Below are 11573 nucleotides of genomic sequence, written 5' to 3'. Positions count from 1 at the left end.
GAAGATTGGTATGAATATTCATTAGAAATCTGAGAACGGGTTTAGGAAAGGTTATTTGAATCAAATTGAACAAATGATGGCAGAAAAGTCATCAGGATGTACACTCAAAGCTAAGAGTGTTCAAATGACCCTTCAATCCGAACAACTTGGACTATCCCATCCAAAATGTATGAGTTGGATTGGATTAGTTTTGTTTCTTGGGTTGGGTTGGGTTAAACTTTTTCTATTTTCGTTGGGTTGTATTGGATAATTTTGGGTTGACCCAATCCAACCCGATTTATATATATATATATATATATATTTCTCTTAATTTAAAGTTTGATTACTTTGTATTGATTAATTTGTAAATTTTTATATTTTCTTTTAAAATTATTATGTTATTTTTCTTTGTTTAAAATTTGTTATAAATATCATAGATATTTGGTATTTAACATTTGAGTTTTATGAGATTTTAGTTATTAGTTATGTGTTATATAGATAAATTCACATATTTTTAACTAAAAAGAAAAAAAATATAACCCAGCAACATAACCCAACTCAGGATTGGGTGGGTTAAAGAATTTATTTAGGTCTTTTGAATTGCTAACCTGACCAACCCAAACAAAAAATATCCTCAATCCAACCCAACCCATACACACTCCTACTCAAAAGCTTTCCCTTAATTGACTCTCATCTATATAGATTTAAGGTCAAATATAATGTAATCATAGATATGCTAAACAAAAGTAGGATGGGTTGGAATGATGAGACAATGATAGTTCAATGTGAGAAGGCAGTATTCGACCAACGGATGAAGGTATTGACATCTTACTTCCATAGACCTTTTTTTATTATTTTTTTCCTTTTCCTTTTTCATGTCCTTTTTTTGTCCATTTTATTTTATTTTTATTATTATTATTATTATTATTATTATTATTATTATTATTATTATTATTATTATTANTTATTATTATTATTATTATTATTATTATTATTATTATTATTATTATTATTATTATTATTATTATTATTATTATTATTATTATTATTATTATTGTAGACACATAAGGATGTGGCTGAAATGTTTGGGAAATCATTCCCTCATTCTCATGCGCTTGGAGAAGTATATGGTCGAGAAAGAGCAACGGTGTTGAAAGCAGGGACCGCATGAAACGATGAAGAAGGTACGACATGAAGATGTTGCATCGGGTTGCGATTGCAACAACGTTGACCTTAACATGGATTTCAACCCATTTACAATATAGATAGATGCTAGTGAAGGAAAGTCACTTCGTACCAAATCAACACGCCTGAATTCACCTCCAACCTCGTCAATGGACGGCACCAAAAAGTGGAAGAGGGATTTTGTGTCCGGTTACATATCAAATATGGCTCTGTCGAAGCTGAATGGACTTATTCATATGTTGTCTAGTGACAATGAACGTGAAATAGCTTATATGCAGAATCGCCTGACAACTGAGTTGAAGTCATCCTAAGCATATCACTTCCTCAATGTTCCAAACTCATTAACATACTTGGAAAGGAGCCTCACATGCTGCGGCCACTCTTCTCTCTGGAGGGGGTTGAGAGAATGGCATTTGTTGTGGATGTAATGTAAAATCGATTAACTTGAATTCATTTTTTTCTTTTATCTCTATTTTCTTAATTATTTTTTGTTACGAAATATGACATCGTATGTTACTAAACTTGTTATTTATGAAGTTATAGTAAAATACTACTTAGTAGTGATAGTGGACATCATGTAAATGCTTGTTCATGTACTTCAAGCGATTAACATGTGTGGTTTCAAATATTAGCAAGACAAAGGTATAAAGAAATGTTATATATTATCACATATCGTGATAATATGGAGTATCTACCCATAATTGACATACATACTGGAATTAGATTTCTAAGGGGAAAGCTCTGATAGCGGTCCCATGTCTAAATTAGTTACATGATATTCTAAAAACTTACAACAATAGATCTTGTTATCCATTGTACCTGGCATCTGTACATCAAATGTGCTTACTCGATTCACCTTCCAAGGGGGCCCTGGGAGACCTTTCTTTGTATCGTACACGTGATAGATCTTCAACAAAGATGGCAGCGTATGGGTAAGTAGAAGTAGCTTCTTCGCGAGGTCCAAAAATTGGATGTGAATCGGCATGGAATCAAAAACTAAGATTCTCCCTTCATCATGTTCAGGGCCAATAACATTTGGTGCTCCGCATGTTCAACAAGGCATACAAGCAGTCTACATTGCACCCTACATGTTTGTATTTATCGTACACGCCTAGAGCGTAATCCACCAACAACTGATCTGCCTTCTAAACAGCCTTTGCCTTGTCTTGTGATTTCCTAAAGATATCCTTGCATAATTCATGCAGTTGAGAATCTAATATTCAGAGGTTTGTTGGGATAAAATTTCCCTTGTCTATTGCTTCATTGATTCGGGTATCCTCACCCTTCCATTTATACAAAGTGGTCCTCCATTGTAGGCAAAATAATAAATAATGAACAAATGGTGTAAATACAGATGGTAGTATTTCTATGGAGGAGATGGAATATTTTTGAACAAATTCATAACAGATTTCCATGACTCATCCTTTTTGAGATTTTCCTTCATTCCCTTTGTGGCATGGTTGACTAGGGTTAGTGTGATGTGGATTGCCTTGCTTTTCAACCGGCATTATTTATCTCCCTAACATCCCCCCTCAAACTGGAGGGCACTTCAAGGACTCCCAATTTGGATTGTAAAGTATAAATCTGAGTGTTGTTTAGAGGTTTAGTGAGGCAGTCTGCAAGCTGATCTCCCAATGGAACATAGCATACTTCAATTGCTTCTTTTAGAACTTGGTCTCGAACAAAATGAACATCTATTTCTATGTGTTCTTTCCGAGAGTGAAAGACTGGATTGGCTTCTAATGCTTCGGCTTCCAAGTTATCACACCATATGATTGGTCGGATGTTAGTCTTTAACCTCATCTCATAGAGTAGCTGCTGAAGCCATAGAACTTCGGATGTAGCATGTGCCAGTGCCTTGTATTTTGACTTTGTACTTGACCGTGCTATAGCGGTTTGTTTCTTTAATGACCATAAGACAATGTTTTTCCAACAAATGTGCAGTAAGCTGCTATGAATTTTTTGTCATCAAGGTTGGAGGCCCAATCAGCATCTGAATAGGCTGAGATGGTTAAGTCTGCGCTTGGTTGGAAGAAAATACCAAAGTGTTTGGTGCCACTGACATACCGAAAACTCGGTTCGCAACCTGCCAGTGTATTTCAGTTGACTTTTAGAGGAACTGGTTGAGTTGATTGACAGCATATGTGATATTGGGGGGTGTATGTGTGTAAGGTACTAGAGAGCTCCTATTGTGCTTCGGTAGATAAGTGGATCTGAAAATGGTTGCCCATCTATCTTGGATAGTTTTCTGCCTTGAACACAAGGCGAGGACATTGGCTTCACATTGAACATTTTTAGTTTGTACAACAAGTCATCTACATATTTGGACTGATTTATCAGTAGGCCAGACTCAATATAGTGAACTTGTATGCCTAGGAAGTAGTGTAGTTTCCCTTTATCCTTTAGTGCAAACTGAACATCAAGAGTGTTGATTAATTGTTCAACTAGTGTTGGATTATTACCTGTGATGATTATATCATCCACATAGATGAGTAGAAAGATTATTGACTCCATTGACCGATAGATAAATGGTGAAGTGTCTGAGCAAGATTGATAAAATCCCCACTATGTTAGGACCGAGCTAAGTGCGGTGTTCCAAGCTCGTGGAGCTTGTTTTAATCCGTAGATAGCCTTATCAAGTCTGCATACATAGTCCGGATGTTGAGTGCTGACATATCTAGGAGGCTGGCGCATATACACTTCCTCTGTTAGCTTGCCATTTAAGAATGCGTTGTTAAAGTCAAGTTGTCTGAGTGACCAGCCTTGTGAGATAGCGACACTTATTACTACCTAAATCGTTGATGGTTTTACTATGAGACTAAATGTCTCAAAGAAGACCACACCAAGGTGTTGAATCCCTTTGCTACTAACCGTGCTTTGTACCGTTGTATTGAACCATCCATATTACATTTTAAATGAAATATCCACTTATTGCCAACAATATTATATGATGGAGAAAGCGGGACCAACTTCCATGTTTGATTCTTAATTAGAGTAGAGTATTCCATATCCATAGCATTCTTCCACTGATGGATTGCGAGGGCATCTTGAACTCGTGTTGGTTCTGTTTAAGACCAGTCAGTGGCTTTTCTTGTCACCCAGGCTTTGGGTTTGAATATACCAGCCTTTACTCTAGTGATCATGGGGTGAGTCATGATAGTTGAAGGTCGGGTGGGGGAGAGGACTACTATTTATGGTGAGGTAGCCAAGGACAAACTGTCTGGAGGGTATGAGATAACTAGTAATTAGGACTGTCGCATTGGCCAGGACTGTTCTGATTCGTAGAGGTAGGACTACATGGTGAGACCTGTTTAGTACTCGAGGATGGGGAGGAGTTTAGGGTTGGACTATGAGAGGGTGTAGAGATTGGATGTGGTACAGTACTGGGGAATGACTAAGTGGTGTGGTGATGGGCTGGATTTTGAGCTTGGACGGATAGTGGTATAGGTGGAGTACTCAGTTGTGATGTCGGGCTTAGGTGAGGAAATTTATTGAGTGTTGTTTGTAGGTTTAGAGCTATTGTCTCGGCTATTGTAGGGTCCATCATCTAGACGATTTTGGTAAATCATTCGGATGCAAATAAGAAATCGCTCTCAATGAACTTGACATGTCGACTGGTATAAACTCGGCTTGTGGGGCTTAGGCATTTGTATCCTTTATGGTGTGAATTGGGCCCAATGTACACACATTTCTCCAAGTGTAGTTGAAGTTTCTAACTGTGATATGGCCGTAGATATGGAAAGCAGGCACACCCGAATGTCCTAAGATTTAAGAAGTCAATATCAGTTCCAAACATTACATTTATAGGTGATTACCTTGCAAGATAGTCGTAGGCATGCCATTGATTAAGTAGGCTGTTGTGGAGAATGCCTCCCACTAGAATGACAGAGGCATAGATGCTTGTGTAAGAAGCGTGAGTCCAGTTTCGACCAGATGCCAATGTTTGTGTTTGGCTCGTCCATTTTGAGCAGAGGTGTATAGGCAAGATTTCCTCAATAGTATGCCTTTTGATTCATATATACGGTGAGTTTTTTCATATTCTCTCCCATTATCCGACTTGAGAGTCTTTATCCTTGAATTGAACTGAGTATTGATGAGTTAAGTGAAGTGATTGAAGGCAGACAGTGTGTCACTCTTTTATTTCATGGGATATATCCATACATAACGACTGTGGTCATCTAAGAATAGTATATAGTACCGATATCCATCATTAGAGGTGATCGGGGCTGGTCCCCATACATCAGTGTGCACTAGTTCAAATTTGTTTGATGCTCGAGGGTTAGAGTTTGAAAATGGTAGAGCACTTGCTTTTCCCAGCTGACATAAGTCACAAAATTCACTAACTTCATTATATTTGGAAGGTAAATTACATTCTCTAATGATATATTCTAATGTCTTAGACGACGAGTGAACTAATCTTTTATGTCAAGTAGCTCTCGACTCAACTACATTTATCCTGATTCTTGATAGAACAAACGCAGCTGGGTGGTTATTTTTGTACTGAGTCAGCTCCTCTCTTTGTATTGCTCTTTAGGACTTCTACTCCTTTCAGCCGATACAACCCTTTGTCAAGCTCCCCTTTCAATGGTGTTTTTTCGTAACCTTGTCATTTATGATGCAATAATCAATGTGAAATTCAATAAATACAGTGTTGTCATGAGCTAGCTTGGATATACTAATGAAGTTCTTTGCAATGTCAGGCACATACAATATATCATTCAGTACAAATTCATTTCGTCCATCAGATAAGTAAGACTGATCAGTATGAGAGATATGTAGTTTTTCACCATTTCCTGCAATGACCAGTTCATTACCTCTATACTCAATGGGATTGTTGATGTTGTTATAGTCGGGTGTAACATGATTGGTAGCCCCACTGTTGGCATACTAGCTTGGATCTGCTATTGAGTCGGGTGTGGCCATGAAAAGGTTGGAGACTTATAAGGTCGTGAACACAGCTGTGGTGTTGGTATTGGGACCAAACGATCCGTAGTTGCTTCTGCCTTGCCCTGAATTCTGAGAAAATTCCTTTTCAAAACGATGATAGTAGACCAGGGAAAAGTGACCATATTTTCCACAAACTTGACAAGTTGGTCGATCGGTATTATTGTTTCTTCCTCCTTCACATCCTCGACCTCCATTTTTTCCATTGAACGGGCTGTGGTTGGGACTATTACCTCTTGGTTTGTTTCCTTGTTGCCGATTTCCACTAGTATTGTAAGTGGGATTGAATTGCAGTTTTCCTCCATTGGTGTTCCTGTTAAACGCTACATTGACAGAGGGGTTCTGGACAAAGGAGTTATGTAGTTTAACAGATTTTTTATGTTCTAAACATTTTTCATACGAAAGAAGTTCAGATTGCATATCTAACCAAGAAATACCTGGTTTACCCTATATCCCCACGACTACCGGGTTATATTCTTCATTGAGGTCAAGAAGAACTTGAAAGATCAATGCTCTGGTTGAAATAAAACTACTGTCTGTGCAAGGTTGTCAGAGTGAAGTTTCATCAGCTTTAGATATTCACTCATCTTCTGACTTTCTTTTCGTGTCTGCTGGAAAACTTTTCGTGAGTATTCTTCTTCAACTCTTGATTGGACAAAAAATAGCTCTTAGATGGCTTCCCAAAGTTCTTTTGTATTCTCACACCCCATGAGTTGAACTGCAATATCTTGAGCCATTGAGTTATACAACTATCGTAGTAGTAGTTGGTCGACGACCAACCATGCTTCATATTGGGGATTCAGACATCTCTCGACTGATGGCTTACATTATCGTCACTGACCACTTTGAAGCTAGAGGCGGCTTCAGAGGTGTTGCTGATCGGAGTGGTTTGAATGAACATAGGAGGGCAAAGGATTTGCCTCGAGAGATGCCCTTTGAGTTTGTAGCTTCGTAGAATGGGTAGGGCTAGATTTTTCCATAACATGAAGTTACCTCGCTCGAGTTTTGTGGTGATGAACGTTGAGTAGTTGGTTTAATGGTGGTGTACTGAACTTCACCGGTTCAGTGGAGGAGGAGCTTCCGGTAGAAGTAGTGTTGGCCATGACGGGCTCTGATACCAAGTTGAAAATCTAATATACAGAGGTTTGTTGTGATAAAATTTCCCTTTTCTATTGCTTCATTGATTCGGGTATCTTCACCCTTTCATTTATACAGAGTGACCCTCCATTGTAGGCAAAATAATAAAAAATGAATAAATGCTGTAAATACAGATGGCAATATTCCTATGGAGGAGATGGAATATTTTTTAACAAACTTATAACATAATTTCCATGACTCATCCTTTTTTAGATTTTCCTTCTTTTCCTTTGTGGCATGGTTGACTAGGATTAGTGTGATGTGGATTGCCTTGCTTTTCCACCTTGGCATTGTTTAACTCCCTAACATGTGTGTTTAAATTCTGCAACGGCAGGTATGACATTAATAATGTATCTTTAATGAAAGTACACTACTGAAAAACAGACAGACGACAGTCAATAGCAAAAGATACTAACGCCAGGAATGGCGCAATTGCGAATGAATGTCGATTAAGATTTTTCAATTCAAATTGATGCTTTAGGAGCATGATCATGTCTACCACTAAAAAGCACCTAAAAAGTGCTTTAATTACCTTCAAATTTAAAACTATTATTGCTAGTTAAGTGTGATTTAGTGTGGTTATTTGAGTAACTTGGTTATTTTAGGAAACCAAGTTATAGGAACAATTTAAGCATAATGAACGAAAGTTTGTGTAAAATTCTAAATATGGGGACTTAGGGCCAACTATGCAATGAGGAGGGCAAAATAAGACTAAAATGCAAGAAAAAAGAGGGCATAGGAGCGCAGCTATGCTCTGGTCGGCGCAACAGACCAGAGAGTAGTGTTTTGGGGAGCACCGCGGTGTCGCCTTGTAGTGTAGCAGTGCTCCGATACGCATAAGCAGGCAAAAACATCGTGGCATTGTAGGACCTTTTTTTATTTATACCCTGATTTGTCACTTCCAAGAACATTTCTTGGAGGGGTTTCGAGAGTAGAGAGAATCCATCTAGAAAAGAGAGTTTCTATTAAAGATCGATCCAAAACTCAAAGACGAAGGTCAAGAAGATCAAGATCGTGGCACGGTGACGGTGAAGGAAGATCGAACTCTTGTTTCTTTAATCTCTTCATTCTCTCTTGTTCTATGATGATTTCTTTCTACTTAGAAGTTGTTATTCTTGAAATAATGTGTAGCTAAACCTATAATTCTAGGGTGTTGATGGATTTTTTAGTTTTCTCTGAATGGATTCTTGACATTGGGATTATTGCTTTCGTGATTGAATTCGAAACTATCAATAAAAATTCTTTGATTGAATGGCCATTTATCAATTGTTCTTGGGCTGATTTTTCTACTTGAAAAAAGAGAATTATTTGTTGGACATGGTAGTTTAGATTATTATTTGATGATGCATGATATTGATTGTGAAATAACAAGGGTTACAATTGAAGTGTTTTAATGCTACTCTAGTTTAATCAATAGGAAAGAATTCAATATGATGCACCGAATACAAGAACGTGTGAGGTTACAATGTCGATTATCAACCATGGACATAAAATATCAAAATCATTCGTATAATATGCATCACTATGGACCAAAGTGCCTAGTGTGTACAGATCTAGGAGAGTTTATTTCTTAATGAAACCACTCATCGACCACTTACACCTTTGAACCTTGGCCATATTACTATCACTGGCCATCGACTAAAGAACTTTCACCCTAACACTACTTGGGGTGTTGTGTAAAAGATCATATGCCATTGTTGAACCCAACATACCATCAACTTTATACACCTTACAACCGCATCGTCGACTAGGACAATGATCTCTGTGCTATCATTGAAGTCATCCTTTGGTGATTGGAAATTGGCAAATGAGATCTTCGTCTTTTTAAAGCGTCTACTGACTTTGTAGATAGTCATTTAGGAATAACCTAACAATAACGATTCTATGTCGGAATTCAGTGTTGTATATGCTCATAATTTGACAATGAATTCTCAATTCGCAATTCTCAAAGTCACGTATAATATTACATTGGGGGCAGGAACAGCATAGCAACTATCTTGGTCGATAGACTCAATGTGCGCGACATAGATGCCTTCCCCTTCTGTGGTTTCGTGGGAGGTGTGTACACCTTTCGCTGCTTAGGTAATCGTATACTCTTCCTAGTGACCAATACCTATCGAGGTCGTAATACATTTATATATAATAGTCACGCAGTACGGTATCTTAATCAAAAAGGAATTTATAAAAAATGTAAGAAAAATATACAAACCACGTCGGGGACATCTTCCGGTGTGGGTGCTACACCACCCATTGATTGCAATTGCGAGTCGATCAAATCCGAGAGGTAGGAATCAGACACTTTTGTGTTAATAACATTCTTGGATTCGATGGCATTAAGGATGGGTAATGAGGATCTTTGGAGGTTACGAGTTGAAGTTCTGTTGACATTTTGGTGTCAATGATGCACGGGGTCGGTGATTTAACCGCAGATGACTTCTGGAACTCATCAACAGTCTATACTGTGTCAGATGAGTCCAGTTTGTGAATGTTAAATGACGGGTCAAGCTTACTCGACGGTTGAAGTGGGAATCATCTGGGCAGCGGCTTCCGGGGTCCAACAATTGTTGTAAGTCGATGATCTAAAGTGGTGGGGATTCAAGAGTAGTTCACTTCAATCCCCCATTGGCAGTTGGGAATCTTGGATGATTTTATGTTTTGGTCCAATTTGTTGGGTTTTGTCCTCAAACTCATGGTTTATAAACCATAAACGTTGTTATTCCATGTATGAATTGCTCATTTCATTAAAAAAAATAAATAAATAAATAAACCTAAATCCAATAAACTAAGATCCATGGCTATTACATAAGTACTTGGGCTTTATGTGGAGACATAAGAGATCAAGTTCGAATAATAGCCAAAACGGTTTATAGTATACGAATAAGGCTGGGTACCCTATTCTGGAGACACTGTCAGATGCAGCCCACTTTGTATTTAGCTGTTATTACGAATAACCTGTAAAAGATTGACTTACTGATTATGGTTATATCGAGAGGAGAGAAATATATCTAAAGTGAAGGGAGTACAACTAATGGGCTTTAGTGGAGTGATCTAGTAGTTAGTAGTTAACGAAATGTTGGTTAATTAGGTTAAAGAGTTTAGTCGAGCCCATGATTTGTAGGTCCATTCGGTTCCCCTACTAGCTCATAAACGGACTAAACCTTTGAATAGTGTGATGAGAGAATTTGAAACGTTCAAATTCGAATTATGGAAATTGTTAATTGTATGCAATATTATTAAACATTTAATTAACGAATTAAACCAAATTAGAGAGATGAAAAATATTTAAATGAGATTTAAATATTAATTACATGATTGGGGATTCATATTTGGAATAGGTGTTAGATTAATTTAATTATTTAGAATTAATTTTATTCAAAATTAATTATTAGAATTAATTTTGTTTAAAATTAATTAAATATTAATTATTGAAGTAATAATTTATTTCATTTTTAAAATTTCAAATTAAAATTGATTTTTTGGAATTACATAAAATGAATTTATGAAATTCATTTTAATTAGAAAATGGAATTAGTGGGAAAGTCCCACAAATTTCACTTTATTTAACACCTAATTCCCATTCTTTTTAAGTGTTTTGGTGTCAATTTTCTGTGCATTTGAGTGAGCATGTTAAACTTCAATTCAACTGAGATTAGGTTGATGCATGCAGCCTGATTTTGACTTGAGGGAGTCCTCTCAAGTTTCTTGGTCACCAAACCTAAACATCTCAAAAACTTCCCTCAAAATTAATTCTCATTTTGGATCTCACCATCCAATTTAAGGTCCTAGAGGATAGTAAGGAAGATCAAGTGGTGGTCTATAAGGTATTGCAGAGGAGATTCAAGCTAGAATTAAAGATTTGAAGAGTTCATCAAAGGTATACTCCAAAAACCCTATTTCCTTACTATGAACTTATTTGCTTGATTGTTAAAATTAATGGAATTAGAGTGTTTAAGATCCAAATTGCTTCCGCTTGTTGATTGTCAACACTAGCACAATCATTCTAGACTCATTGAGATCAACTAGAGGTAGAAACTGGGGATCGTGGGGGTTTGGGCTATGGCTGTCAATCAAGTGTCAGGGGTCAATTGTACTCGATTGGTTTGGTTCAACCTGGGTTGAAACGTTGGGGTGATATTTTGTAGTCAATTTAGGGTCATTCGAAATACAGGGCAGAAATCTCGATATGGGATTCGAGTGGGTGTTGTGTTATTAGGTCCACATCTTTAGAAATACGTGTGAGATGAGTCTGAGTACCAAACGGATCAAAATTTGAGACAGGGGTTTCAACATTCTGTGGGGTTAGAGATGTTGTATGGGAATGCGCCCCA

Source organism: Benincasa hispida, chromosome 3 (genome assembly GCF_009727055.1).
Source record: "Benincasa hispida cultivar B227 chromosome 3, ASM972705v1, whole genome shotgun sequence".
Classification (NCBI taxonomy): domain Eukaryota; kingdom Viridiplantae; phylum Streptophyta; class Magnoliopsida; order Cucurbitales; family Cucurbitaceae; genus Benincasa; species Benincasa hispida.
This window is presented reverse-complemented; position numbering follows the sequence as displayed.